This window comes from Columba livia, chromosome 2 (assembly GCF_036013475.1).
Source record: "Columba livia isolate bColLiv1 breed racing homer chromosome 2, bColLiv1.pat.W.v2, whole genome shotgun sequence".
In the NCBI taxonomy this organism is placed as follows: Eukaryota; Metazoa; Chordata; class Aves; order Columbiformes; family Columbidae; genus Columba; species Columba livia.
Genome location: NC_088603.1, coordinates 72,799,454 through 72,815,346, shown reverse-complemented (window position 1 = coordinate 72,815,346; position 15,893 = coordinate 72,799,454).

Below are 15,893 nucleotides of genomic sequence, written 5' to 3'. Positions count from 1 at the left end.
CTTTCCACCTTCCTGCAGTTTTTCTCTTCCTGGTCCCCTGACTTTGTGGCTCATGTTTTAGTTTAAAATGGGCAATTTTCTTGGTATTTGCTGTTTCTGCACACTGTGCAAATCTGTATGTAACCTTACTTAAAATGCCACTCAAGTCTGTTCACAGATGTCCACCAAGCTGGCAAAGCTGGTGCTTGGTTTTGACGCCAGTTTGACAGCAGTAGTTCCAGAGATCTCAGGCTTCCCCTCGGGAGATCTTGACCTGCTGTTTCTATATGTGACATTGATGATCACACTCAGGAGTACCCAAGTTTGGTTACCCTCTCCCTTATGTAAAGATGAAAAGTTTTTTCAGTATAGATTGGTATAGGATGCTTATTTAGTATAGAAAGGTATAGGTTATGCATCCTTTGTTCAACAGCTGCAGGGTTACACAGATATGAACCATAAAATTCCTATGATTTTCTTGTTCAACAGCTACATATCTTGGTGATTTGATATCATAACTCAAGCACTGTTGTTCACTACCTGGTCAGTTATTGACTGGCTGAGGTAAGCAGATAGCACTTAGGTTTTCTAGATCTGTATTTCCAGTCTGGTGAATTTATGTTATGGCTCCCACTTCAACAGTGGATACGCTCAGGATCCGCTTCTAGCATGGACTGAGCTTTTCTGGTGCTCTGTGTTTGAGTCTGCCTGATGTTGCTGACATAAATATATACTATATATATGTATATATATTTCTATATAAATAGCCATCAGCATGAAAAGGCTGGTTGTTTTAAGGTCTGCGCTACAGAACCGTGCTTGCCCGATGGAAGGAGGGATGATACCGAGGAGTTACTAGTTCAGCTCTTCAGCCTCGTTACGCTGATTCAGACCCACTTGTTTCAGGGCATGTCTTTTCTGAGTGCTTGTTCACTGAAGTGACATCCAGACGCTCTTGCTCTGAACTCAGTGGCTCGTACCCTCCGACTTGTGAGAGTGAGATGAAGCTACACGTCACAAGGTCACTGGCTTATTAACATTTGTGTAGAAGGGCTGAATTCTGCACTTATATATTGGCCTGCATAAATTGGATTAAGTGGGTTATTATGAAGAAAAAAAGGCTACGTAATCACAGTACCTGCCTAATTTAAAGTATGCAAACATTAATGGGAAAAGCATTACATGATTAATGTTGGTTATTATCATACCCACAAGCAGAAACCTCTGTGTGCAGACGAGCATCACACTGGGATGATCAGAAAGCCTGTTCTGCTAAAGGGGTGAAAAGTTCAAGCCTCTGATCAATAAGCTCTGAGATCCAGAGAGAGAATTCAGCTATACTCAAAGCAGCCTGTGGAGTTGGGTTGTTGGTTTGGTTTGGTTTTGTTTTTCTTGGTGAGCTTCTCTATGCTAATACAATTTTTGCTTTTTGCTAGAGATATAAATGGATAGGAAAAGAAATAAAGAAATGAAGATAAAATATGTTGGGGAAGGGTCAAGAGAGTCAAGATTCATGGTTGCATATTCAGAGTTAAGTCAGTATTTTAGGGATTTTGGCAGGAGTGTAGTTAACTGCAGCTCAGTGGAGCACTGAAGGATTCACATCACTGTTCAGATATTTGGCTCATATATCAGGCAATTAATTTTAACTCACCCTTACTCATGAACATTGCCTGTCCTATTATAGAGTAGGTGTGTTTTAGAGAACTTGCTGAAGATACTGAACTACATAAAAAAACCCAACAAAGACTTAGCAGTCCAATAGTCTGTGCTGTGACATACAGAATTACAGTATATATATATATATATATATATATATATAATTATGGGATATATATTTTGTAACTGGGTATGGGGTTTCTGTATATTATTAAAAAAAAAGACATTTTAAACTTTAAATAATGTAAACGGCACAGGCCCTGTAAAGCTATCATTATTCTCCCAAGGATTTAAAACCCATGACAGGGTAATGTGGTTTTACAACAATTCAGTTTCTGTATGCTTGAAGCGAGTTACGGGCTGTAGCCAAGAGGAAAGCAAAGCCTTGAGGCAACCTGTTGTAATAGCTTGGAGCAGGGAAGGATATCTAAAATATTTCCTGGGACTGGGGAAATTTGATTCTGTTTGGAAAGAAAAGTCTGATCTTCATATTATGTACAATATCTAGTTGCAAATTCCAGCTGCTTCTTTCATGTATTTTTTTCACTACTGAAGAGCAGTCTTAACTCATTCTTTCTGCTAGATTTTCTGAATTAAAAAATGATGTAATTAAAATATCTAGAGTTTCATTAAATAAAATGTAAACAAGGATTTGTCACAGTTATTTTGAAATTGGTTTGCGTCTTTAAGATGAATCGCTATTTTTTTTCTTTCTTAAATACTGTTGACTGCAGGAGTAAGGAAGGAAGTTGTCTAAATCTTTTAACCTTGGCTGTTGCAATTAGTACTTTGCAAAACAGAAACAGACAGATACCTCTGGTGCTCTATTAATCTGAAATCAATAAAGTGGGTAAGACTCTGAAAAACAGCAATTTACTTAAGCAGTGTCAACTGTTTTTTTCATGGAGAGAAAGGGAAAGACGGTGAAGATGCAAATAGTTGGCTTTATATCCTGTTTCTACACACTTCAGTCCAAATATCCAAAGCAGTGATGAATTGTAGAAAAGATCCCCCTCAGACTTGTTTTCCAAGGAGATTACAAACAAAGCTTTGCCCAGCTACTCCCCAAAGCAGCTGTTCAAGCCAGGGAGAATAGTGAATGCTAACCATGGACTGAGTTGCTGGATTTGGTTTAAATGCAACTTAAAAATCAAACAAACAAAACTGAACACACTACAACTACCTGATCTATTTGTTTTACAGTTAAAACCCCCGATAATCTGCGAAACCTCACACTCACTCACTGTTGTTATACTACAGTGGGAGAAGAAATGAGAAGGGTAATACATCTGACAAGGTTCTGGTGAGCAAGAGTGTATTTAATACATATTTTGCTTGGCCCTGCATGGTGACGGGGAATTTTCATGCACTTTCTCCCTCTGAACAGATTGATTGCCGTTCACATTATTGCTAATACTAGACACACACACTCTTACAAGATGCCCTTTGGGGCAAGCTCCTCCACAGTGTTCGAGGAAGAGTTGGGAATCTGTTCCTCTACTCACACTTTCTTGTGGAAGGTAACAAACCATGTTTGCTTGGTTGTTTGTCACAGAATCACAGAGTGGTTGGGGTTGGAAGGGACCTCTGGAGATCATGTAGTCCAACCCACCTGCTAAAGCAGCTTCACCCAGAGCAGATTGCACGGGAATGTGTCCAGGGGGCTCTTGAATGTGTCCAGAGGAGACTCCACAACCCCTCTGGGCAGCCTGTTCCAGTGCTCTGGCATCCACAAAGTAAAGAAGTTTCTCCTCAGATTCTTATGGAACCTCCTCTGCTTCTGTCTGTGTCTCCTTCCCTTCAACCTATCACTGGCCACCACTGAAAGGGGTCTGGTCCCATCCTCTTGACACCCACCCTTCAGATATTTGTAAGCATTGATAAGATCCCCTCTCATCCTTCTCCAGGCTGAACAGACCCAGCTCTCTCAGTCTTTCCTCATAAGAAAGATGGCAGAGTAGAGGGGGAGGACAACCTCCCTTGACCTGCTGGTCACACCCTGCACTTGCCCTTGTTGAATTTCACCAGGTTCTTCTGTGTCCAGCCATCCAGCCTGTCCAGGTGTGGCTGGATGGCAGCACAACCTTCTGGTGCGTCAGCCCTTCCTCCCAGTTTGGCATTATCAGCAAACTTGCTGAGGGTGCCCTCGGTCTTTTCATCCAGGTCATTGATGAACAGGTTGAACAGGACTGGACCTAACACTGACCTCAGGGAACTGCACTAACCACAGACCTCCAACTAAATTCTGCACCATTGTTCACAACCCTCTGAGCTCTGCCATCCAGCTAGTTTTCAATCCATATCACTGTGCATTCATCCAACCCACACTTCCTGAGTTTACCTATGAGGATGTTGTAAGAGTGTCAAAAGCCTTGCTGAAGTCAAGGTAGACAACATCCTCTGCTCTCCCCTTGTCTACCCAGTCAGTCATACCATCAGAAAGTGCATGAAGTGCATCAGAAAGTGCATGAAAATTCCCCATCACCATGCAGGGCCAAGCACAGGTGGGTGCATCCCATTGGGGCCCATGGATTTGTGGATGTCCAGTTTGCCTAAACGATCTCTGACCTGTTCTTCCTCAACTAAGGGGAAGTCTTCTGTTCTCCGGACTTTCTTTCTTAGCTCCAGGGTCTGGGATTCCTGAGGGCCAGTCTTAGCAGTAAAGACCGAAGTGAAGAAGGCATTCAGTAACACTGCCTTCTTTGTATCATCTGTCACCAGGGCACCCTCCTCATTCAGCAGTGGACCTACATTTTTCTTAACCTTCCTTTTGCTGCTGATATACTTGAAGAAGCCCTTCTTGTTGTCCTTGACATCTTTGGTCAGATTTTATTCCAAGTGGAGCTTGGCCTTCCTCACCCCATCCCTGCATACTCTTAACAGCCACCTTGTATTCCTTCCAGGTGGTCTGTCCATTTTTCCACATTACATAAACATCCTTCTTCCACCTGAGTTTAGACCGGAATTCCTTACTCATCCATGCTGACCTCTTACTCCCTTTACTTGATTTCTTCCTCATAGGGATGCATTGGTCTTGAACTTGGAGGTAGTGCTGTTTGAATATCAACCAGCTCTCTCGGTCCCCCACCTTCTAGAGCCCTATCCCATGGAATTCTTTAAAGCAGAACCTTGAAGAGGCCAAAGTTTGCCCTGCTGAAGTCCATGGCTTTAGTCCTACTTAATGCCCTGCTTCTTCCACGCAGGATCCTAAACTCCCTGCCTCCATCCCTCAACTGTGCTTGACAGCACCTAGTATTAAACTGGAGTATAGGATCAACAGAAGCAAGTTTTGTACAGGAAGTATTAAAAAGGCTATGTGAAGGGTAACCGTTCAATTAATATAAATACACACATATATATGACTATAAACACATGAGAGTATACGAGAGCACAGGAGCATATATAAGAGTATACATATATATATATGACTTGAAGCCCATATCTACAGACCTGATATTACCTTTTCCCTCTGGTCTCCATGATTTTTAAGGCTGGAAGTCTCCCAAGCACCTTTCCAAGAAGCAGTGCACAGTAAGGTGTTATGTGAGCAGACTGTTCTCTGATTTTCTTTTTCTCATGTTCTTCCCTGGGATGTTCTTACACACAATCTAGTTTGCTGTTTGTTTTTTCCTATTTTTTTTAAATGACTTTTTTGGTATAAGTCCATATTTTGAATGGAATATGAAAAAATGCCACTTTGAAAGACAAGCAGCCTGTGAATTTTGGTTTAAACTTAAATTTTTGGTCAATTAAAAGAATTTGCTTTCCTATAAATGCAATTTTATCCAAACACCTGCAGAAAATGTGAAATTTCCTCAATTACTTTTTCATGCACAAAATGTAAAAAAAAAAAATGAATATAAGCTCTGCCACTACAGGTCAGCCTTTTACGTGAGGTCCAAGGAGCTTCTGCATCATTTCATACATGACCCATTCATAGCAAACCAGTTGCTAATTGCCATTATGGGAAGGAAATTTAATTTTATCTTTGGAGTTTGTGTCCTTGTATTCTGCCTGCTGGCAGTCTGCATTCAGATTAACTTCTTGCCAAAATTGCAGCTACTGCTTCTGGCCAAATGTGTTAGGGAACAGGCAAGCCTTTGTACGTGCCTGGGATTTTGGTTTAGATGAAAAATCCAGTCAAGAAACTGAACCATCCATTCAGTTAAGAAAAAAATGAATCAGTGCAAATGCACAGCATCTCAAATATATAAGCTTTTAGACCTCATTGGTTGCCTGGAGGATTAGAGCTCTCTGCAGAACATACTGAAAGGTCACCACCTCACTGCTATTATCCACTGCATTCAATGTGAAAAAAAAAGAAAGTGACTTGCATCTTGTTGCAGTTCAGTGCCAATACTTTATGGGTTTTCCTGTTCTGTAATATGAATCAAGAAATGGTGACTACATGGATTTTGTTGTAAACCATAATCATAAGACACACCCTGAACATATGCCAGGAAAAAGACACAGAAGTTTACATGGAGTCATTCATCTTCAAATTTGGAAGTAGAACAGGCTTCACAGTTAAATGAAAGTGCTCTGCATGTGGCCAAGATAAACCTTTTGTTCTTGGAGTGAGAAGGAAACGGCTTCAGTTAGAGAATGGATGCATCCTTCTTGTGGGAGGAGTAAGAAATTTCATCTTTTCTCCACTTGGGGCGATAAGTAGAAAACAGCATTTAAAATTAAGTGCAATTAAGTGCAGTCTTCAGGACAACGGATAATAAAGAAAAACTGGCAAGGAGAGAAAATTACTCTTGAAATAGGCCTTTGAGGTAATTTAACTTCCTTTAATCATTGAATCCATTCAATATTCAGAATGAAAATTAATCCATTGCTCTTAAATCCTTGCTCAGTTCATTAGTTCATTCTTCCACCTTGGTTGTTAAGCTGCTCCTCCTTGTGACTCCAGTCTGATTAATAAATGACTCCACAAGACAACTAATGGCTCCAAATTTTGATTCCCTAAGATTGGCCTGGATACTCCTGATCTTTTTGAGTTATCCATAAGCCTGCAAGATGCTTGGTTGGAAAGGATCTGGGTAGGACTGCTTGCATGATTAGGAAATAGTGGAATGTAGGGGAGAAGGACATTAGCTACCAGAAATCAATTAGTAATTGAGACTCTTCAGTCTATGATTTACTTAAAAGGTTCAGAGTAATATCCTGCATTCATTTACAGCAGCGTAAGTTCGGACTTACTCCCTTAAGACCAGTAAAGTTATTCATGGTATAAACAACAAGTTCAACATGATGAGTGGACAATGACCTACTTACTGCTGTTGGGAACAGGATAACGTAGAGCAGTAAAAAACTTTCTGCTCACTTCAGTTGTGCTCATGCACTTCTGTTGTTTGGATGGGAGACAGAGCAGGGTGTGAATGGCACTGCTTCTTATTCAGGAATATCTTTATTTTGAAAACTGTCTTACTTCAACTGAATTGTTTTTGAACACCTTACAGTGTGGTTTCTTCCTGAAATATTTTCAAACTGAAGTGAGTTGAGTCCTTCTGCTTCACCAAGTAAAAAGATAAACAACTCAGTTTTGGCACCATTAGGTTGCATTTATAGTCTGTCATATTATAGAGACATTAGAAGTGATGTACTGAATCACAGAAGTAGCAGCCTTTAAATGACTCATCCGTTTGGGACCGAAAAGAAATAGGAGACGTGCAGGATTTGTCTTTTTGTTTTAGTTGGACATGAAAATGGAGACAGAAGCAGAATTACAGCAGATTAGTAGTCCAAATACCAACAATGGAAACATATTTAGCTAAACTTATTCTTAAATATTTACTATATGATAATGTGAACTATGTAATATCTGCAGATAGCTCATAAATGGAACTGCTCTGAACTGTGCCAAGCCAATACTGGGAACAAGGAATATAAAAGAACTTCATTAATGTTGCAATCTCAATTCATGTTGATATGAATCATAATTTCTTAATAAGAGTTTAATGCCACAATCACATACTACTTACATGGCTGAAGGATTTGGACTTTATTTGCTTTGAACTGCAAAGAAGGCAAGAAGGGAGAGTATGGTGCTGCCATGAGGGCAAAAGATTTCTAGCCTGGCGGGACTGAATTTTATTGCTGCTTCTAACATCAAGAACCTAGGAATGCTAAGCAATTCGCTTAAACTAATTTGGTCACCTATTGCATGTTGTTCACTTTCTACCCTAACAACCCAAGCAGTCAGATTTCTGAGGTACTGAGCATTTACAGCGCTAGCTGAAATCAAAAGGAGTGATGCTCTGAACACTTGTAAAATCTTACATATTTATAAGCAGCCGTGAAAGTAAATGTGCACACACCCACAACGAACACTTAGAACAAATGGGCACCTTTTACCTTCGCCTCTCCATAGTTCAGCTCTCTAGTAGTAAAATCAGGAATGCTTACTCTCACAGTAGTGTACTATTTCTGAAGCACTTGGAAGACACTGTGGGTGCTGAGCACTACAGATGATCCTGTGAGGAAATCTGATCACACCTGCAGAGCAGGACTGGAATACTGCTCAATAAACAAGGCCCACAGCTCTACATTGAGCAATGTCTGTCTCCTGTGCTTAATGAGACAGCCCTGATGGAAAAATGGCCTAAGAATGCTTAATTAAAGGTTGTAACCTAAATGATACACTCAAAAAAGCTGCATTAAGGTTACGAAGGCAATGTGACTGGGCAATTTCTAGCATACTGGTGCTTGAATCTGTATTCTCAATTTTCTTTTAACAGGTATTTTTAGTGGGTAATTAATACTAAACTCTGCTCTACTCTTTAGAAAAAGTAACGATGCATTGATTTGAGGAAATGCAGCATATAACCCCATACAAATGCGGGCACTACAAAAGAATAGACAAAGCATATTTTATTCCCTTGAGTTTGCAGGACAAGTTTTATCCATGTTTAAGATTGCTGTTGTTTAGCACAAACTTTGGCTAGGCTCCTGGGACTGGTCTTTAAAGAAATTGCCATGAGTTCTTCAATGAGCAGAGTAGGCATGAGTTTGTACGTGAAACTAGGCGTAGACCTTCAGTAGCTAAATCTAGCATTATTTCTCTAATTAGTTTTATATTTTATCAGGCTTATGACATTTTATAACATCAGCTTGGGAGAACATATCTTCCAGTCCTGCAAAGCAGTGACTTTGCTGAAATTGCACAGGTATTGCATCTACCCATATATGTGCAATTGAATACTTGCTAAAATTATTTGTAGGCTTAGGTCAAATTATTTCACCTGACCATCAGCATCACTGCAGTTTGTTCAGCAATTCTTCACAAATATCCGGTATGGATACTGGTCAGCCTGTTCTTTACATTTTGTAATCCATTCTGTGCATTCAGGTTCCTCTATTGCATTTGTCAAAGTGTTCAAGAAGTCTATCATTTTCATTGTTTGGGAAAGAAAAGCATAGTGGAGGCAGGGAAGAAGAAAGTGGCTTCCTAAATGGCAGCCATTTTACACCATAAAAAGTGATTAACGCATCTGCATTATCCTTCACAATAAGATGTTGCAAATCTGTCACAGCCAGAACAGTTCAAGAATTTTTGAAGATGGGAAATAGTGTCTTCCAACAAAACTGCCATTTGTTCTTTGAAGAAAGTTAGTTTCTTATAAAAACTACTAACTGAAGAATGGTTTGTTTCCTTACTATGAGACACAGCAATATTTTGTTAATACCTCTGTAAACTCACAGCAATATTTTTTAATGCCTCTGTAAACCTTCCATAAACTTTTATACAACATTTTCAGCAGCAACCTTGACTTCACATTCACACTCCTCTTCCTTCATCCTCTACTCGATGATTCCTGCCTTCTCTTCCCCCACCCCAGGATGCAGCAGGTTGCCCCCTGAAGTGTGCTGACATACCCTTTCATTTTTGTTTGATGATCTATTTCTGTCCTAGATTGGTACCCAGGCTCCAAATCTGGTTTGCCTTAAACAGAAAAAGGTCCTGATTTTAAAGTGTTAGGCACTGCAGGTTCCATTTGCAGGACACCCTTTACATGTTACTTCCATTTTTCATTTTATTGTTGGAGAATAATGTATTTGCAATTGAATGAAATGTAAAAGTAACTACAATCAACCACGCCACCAGATGGAGCTTCTTTTCTGCCTTTCCTGCTGAAGGTGCTGAAACTATGGGAATGAATTCACTGGGACTGTGGGACTTAACTGTATGTATAGTCAAGGAAATGCAAAACTATCTTTTTTTATTTCTTTTTTTCTTTTTTTTTCCCAATTTCTGGTGATGCCAGACTGGGCATCCCTGTATTCATATATGGCTATTTCGGTGATTTTTATTTGTATGCTGATATTGTGCCAGTCCTTTGCTTTTGCACTGTTAGGCTGTATCATGCAGTCCTGTTTCTTGTTCGTGCACTTGAAAGTCTTCAAGTATAGGCTTACTTGTTAGAATGGTACAGTAATATTAAAGCAGCATGTATTTCTGTGGGGTTTTTTTCTTTCCCTACTGTAAAAACAATTAACATTCTTTAGAAATGCAAACCTCTCTTCATTCAGATCACTATATTATATACTTAATTCACTGAAATTCAACTCTGAAGTCATCTTTTGTGCTTTTATCAGTAGTGTATTGTGTTATGGATACCTAGTTGCTGGTATATATGTACATCAGCTGAAGTTACGAAGTTCATAAGTCATGAGAATCAATATAAATTACTGTGATAAACATTCTCTTACAAGGTCTTCTGTCGGATATCTGTTTATCTATCTACTATTGTAGCTTAGCAATTGAGAACAAAGTATAACTGAGGCAGTTCTGGGGAGCTGCCAAGAGCAGGGTTGCATTTACTCCTTTTTCAGTGGTTTGGAAAAGTACACATTTAACCAAACAATTTTTAATGTAGGGTTTATACAACAAGATTGCTTGAAAAGCCTATTCCCATGTTGGGGAAGACCCAAGTGGAAGAAAGGAGATTGACATACAACTTTACCCGGTTGTGACTGCTGGACAGAAAAGGTTGTCCTGCATTTGCCAGGAGATGTTGGAACAGGGTATATTGCACAATTCTATTTTCCCAAAAGACAGGCAGGTATCTGAGCTGATGAGGTCAGGTTACCATTCAATGTTATCACGTCAAACATGACTCTAAAGACCAGCAGAGGCTTCGCCAGCCGACGTCATGAAGGTCCTTCTGACCAGCCGGCCAACTCTGTTGTCCCAGGAGAGTCCAAATGAGTTCATGCCACTATTGATTTTGAATGAGCTACCTGCCTTGCTGCTTGTGAAAAAGACAAACACAAAAATCCAAAACAGAATTAATGTGAGTACAAGTTCATGTTATTTTCCATTTTCAGGTCTCATTTTGAATGGGCAAAAATCTAGTGCCTTAAATGGGGAAGAGGAAAAAAATCTAATGCCTCAGACATCAAGTGTTCATGTGCTAACAACTCAAAAAGCTGGTTTAGAGATGTGTTCTTTGGTCATTTATGTTTTATATACTGTCTAGGAGTTCATTTTGGAGGATGTTTCAAGCATTTGGAATTTTGCAGTGTCCTTAGTCAAGAGACAAGAACATTTCCTGTTTGCATAAGTTTCCTTGCAGAGTTTTAAAGCGATGTTGGGTTTTGTTTTCCAGAGGCAGTCTGCTAGGTGGCAGGGCAGGAACAGAATCCAGCATTTCAAGACAGACGGTGAGAAAAACATGATTATTTTAATAGCCCAGCAACAGTTTTGAGCACAGAATGCCCTTTATATCAGACTACTCTGGATAAGATGTAGCTTCTTTCTCGCTGAAGTCCAAAGCAATATAACAGCATAATGTAGGGCAAGAATTTGATCCAAATCATCTTTTCTAGTTTGCTAAATTAAAAATATACATAGAGGTTTTATATGCAAGAACCTGGACCCTAGTGTTCATCAGAAACCTTTGAAAGATATACGGTTCAGCAGCTTTCTGGAGATCCACATTAAAGCAAACAAAAAAAATAAAACCAACCCCTTTTCTACTCCTATGAATACATTTTGGAAGCCAAAACAATTTTTCTTGCCCGTTCAAAGACTGTCTATTTGGGTTAAACTGTTGAAATGCAACAATAACTCTGTCTATTAGGATGGCAGTTTGTATATGGGTTTTTAATCATTATATGATTTACCGATAAAAAGTTTGACAAATGACTTAAGTTTTCCAGTGCAACACATAAATATAGAAAGTTTAGATAAATATCTTATAAATGACAGGTATTAAACCAAAATTTGACACCTCTTAAGCGCCACAAGAACTAAGCAATACTTGGAAATCTTAGTGAATGGCAAGTTTTTGTGCAATATGGTTTTATCACGGTTAGTGCAAATTCTAGTCTGAATTTAGTGTTTGTTCGAGCACTTGGAACCTTTTCCATACAATTTCAGCAAAACAGAAAGTAAAAAACACAACAAAACCAGACACCAAACAAGCATAAACCGAAACAACTTTGTGCCATTGCTGAATATTTGCTTGTCACAAAGAATAAGTTTGATTTTATAACAGATGCAGAAGAATCTTGGACATACTGAAATCAATTACAAAACTTGATCTTTGAAGTACATCACCCAAATAAAGGGACCTTCCTTGCCTCATTGCCAAATACTTGGTATTGGTCATTGAAAAGGATATTGCACATCATTATGGGAAACAAACCATTGCTGTAATTCAGGAAAACAGAATAAATATGTCTTCAGATATTTAAAGGAATCTCTACATCAGATAAGGAATGTCAGATGCAACTCTGCTGAGGGACAAGGTTAAATATACAGCCGACATCTCTAAAAGTGATTGTCTGAAAGACTCAAAGCTCTAAAGGATTTTACTTGCCCAGCATCCTGCAGAAATTAGGTTTAAATATTTGGATTTAAGATTTCTAAACTAAAATAACTTCCCAATATTTGTTTCCATCTCAGTATTTTTTTTTGCATTACAGATGTAATGCATGCCTGTTTGGATGCTTTGCATGCTTGTCTTTCCTGCATAAATAAAAAAAATCAGGTCTAGTAATCTAACTTCTGAATAATTTCTAGTCAGATTATACAGAGACACTGAGTCTTTCATTCAAAGTTTAGCCATCCTCACAAACATAGTAAGCTGAAATCCTGTCCTTATTAAAAACATAGGGAAGCTGGAATTTCCCTTGGGATAGGGAGTATTTTTTTTAATAATTGAAGAGGCTATTTATATCCTCCCTGCCATTTTTGTACAAGCAGCACAACTGTTAAAACTGGAATGAAGAACAATATGATTTTCAAAGTGAAGCAAGAAGATCATTCACAGTGAATGCTGCTAAAATTTGAGATATTTGCATATTTTTAAAACCCTGTAAATTGTGTAACATTGCATAGTAGTTACTAGTCATTCATGTTTTCTGATAAGCTGTAGTCACAGGGTATTTTCTTAGAAAGACCTAAGTGAGGAATTAGAGAGATTTGGCATATTTGAACTAAGTAAATCCATAAGTAGAATATTTTCCTCTTGGACTAACTGGGAAATCTGTTAGTCTGGGATTTGAAAGCTGAAGCTACTATGAGAAGTGCAGAATAAGAAATTATGAACACTGTTTGAATAGACTTCTGGATGAAGTTGTGTGGTTGAGCTGAATAAGCAGAATCCCCCAGTTACTTGACTCTGAGAGTCTGCCAACAAGTATTTTGATGTTCATTTAGTGTCCAAATGATGATGACTGTTGATCCAAGCAGCTTGACCAATTTATTAAGTTGCACATGAAACAGCTCCAAACCAAAGCAGCAAACCAAAATCTCTGACCTAACAAGTCCTGAGAAATACATAACCATCCTGTCATAGTCAGAATTGAGAAAGCAACACCATGGATCGCTTGCCAGTGATTTGCACATTTGTATTTCTTTTATTGCCTATAGCTCAACATTTTTTTTTAGTAACAACTGAAGTAAATAGTACTTAGAAGCCCGAGACCCTGGTTTCCTCATTCTTTTAAGAGAATCCTTTTTGAAGTACTTAAGAGACAACACTAAATGCCTCCTTAACTGATGTCCACTGGCCTAGTTTGTCAAATTGGTTGAACATCTGTTGTAAAGGTTTATCTGATTTTAAATTACTCCCTTTCAGAATTGTAGCAATTGATTACCACCAAAAACCTGACTTCCCTTTGTATGCTGTTAATTGCCTGATTTTAATTCTTTTCATGCAATACTGAGTCCTGTTGCCTTAACTGCTTCTGCTTAATTTCTGTGAACAGTAGTCCTTTTTGCAGGCCTGTCTCCCAGAGTTACAGAATATGTGAGAAATGTATATTAATTGCTACAACATTATGTAACTTTTATCAATATTTACAGTAAGTTTATCTTCTTGCTGTCCCTTATTTTGCTTGAACCTTTCACATTCCTCTGTATTTTCTAGTAGTCCACATGGTTTTGCCTTATCAGCAAATGGTATTTTTTTTTTTTGCTTTTGCTGCCTAAAACATTTGTTAATGATTTGGCAAGCTGAGGAAGCATGCGTTAGTGGAATAAACACCACATGAGGAAGTAAGGACTAGTTTCTTCATTTCTGGTTTCCTCACCATAAAATAGGTATTACTGGAAGAAAGTATAGTAGTAGCGTCTTGTTTTGTCTAGGGAATCTTGATAATATTGTGAGTACTAAGCACCATTATGTACACATCATCTATGAATTTTTCTTCTTTCCAACTTGGTAATTTGAGGTGCCACAAGCCTTGAATAGGCGGGTGGTGAGGTCTCACTTCCAAGCGCAGGTAAGAAAGCACCTGCATTGCAACCTGTTTCGGCCAAAGTGAATGCAAACAGGAGAGCGGCCCGACATTGTTGTCCACTGCTCTGTTAAAGCCACCAGCAGGTCGGGAGTGATGGCAAAAGCAGGTGAACTGGTGCCGTCCCTGCCAACAGTCGTGTGTGAGAAGATAACTGTCACTTCCCTCCTTCTTGTGCTGCATCGCAGCCCTCAGCTGAGTAACTCAGGAACATCCTCTGTGCTTTAGTACCATTAAGTTGAGGCTGTTTAGGTCAAAATGCTCAAAGGATGGCACACCAGCTCGCTTGGGCCAGAGCAGGCAAAGGAGCCCGCCCACGACCGACAGCCTGCTGAACGCGGCAGCCTGCGCCACAGTGTTGGTGACGAGCAGTTGACGGCAAACTGGTATTCGTCATGTTTTCCGTTAGCGCAGCTGGTGCCAGGGAGAATGTTTGTCCTTTGTTACTGTTCTTAACAATGCTCTAAACCAAACTACTAACAGATTTCAAGTGCGTGGCCAGAAGCTAGGCGATTCAGATTATTTGGTACTTCTAAGTAACCGTTGGCTGTTCAACTCTTCACTCAAGGTGCAGTAAGAACCACCCCACTGCAGTGTCTGCTAAGAAAACCGTTCAGAGATGTTCCTACTGCTTTGACATTCATTCCTCTGTGAGATCCAGACTGCCCACTCAGTTGAATTGCACTGTATTAACTCACATTGGGAGGCTGCTTTCTGGCAACCAGACCGATACTAAAAATAAATCAAACTATGCAAAACAAACAAACTAAAAACCCCTCTGGTAAAGCTGTAGTGGGAGTGCATTGCTTCAGAAAGTAGTGTGTTATTTACATATGCTTTCTGCGTCTCTTCCATGAGAAAAAGAATGGAGGGATGTTCAAAGATGTAGTATTTTTGCAATCATCTGTGAAAATCACCCCCGCACAATATCTGTGGCATGCACAAGGTGTCGAATTAAGTTTGGAAAATTCTCAGATGTGGATCTCACCATACGAATAGAAGTATCTTGTTCTGAGGATGCTGTTTACCATACATCATGCTCAGAAGATATAACCTAGGGGGATTCTATTTATTTCTTTAAAATATAAAGTCTGCATTTTCTTTTTCCTTGATTGTTTTGGTGTTAAGTGGAAACTTTGAAGACATTCTGACCTTCAAAAAGGGTGCACGTGTGCACCTCCTGAGCACTTGGTTTTCCACAAGCAGAGTACTGTTGGTACCAACCGTGGGGGGAAACGGTTGAAGATATTTGCTTACAAAATATACCATACGTTAAAAAGTGAATGCCTTTGGTGTTCCTTTTACCTTTGTGGTTTCGTCCTCGAGTTCAGGTCTCAAAGCTTTTCTCTGCAGTTAGGGTGGGCGGAAACCAGTTTAAACATAAAATCTCTGGGGTCTCACAAACTCTCAGCGGCAGGAGATGGGACATCTGACGACGAGCACGGCAGACGGGCGGGACCCACCGCCACTTACGCCCGGTCAGGGGAGGAGGGCGGCGGATC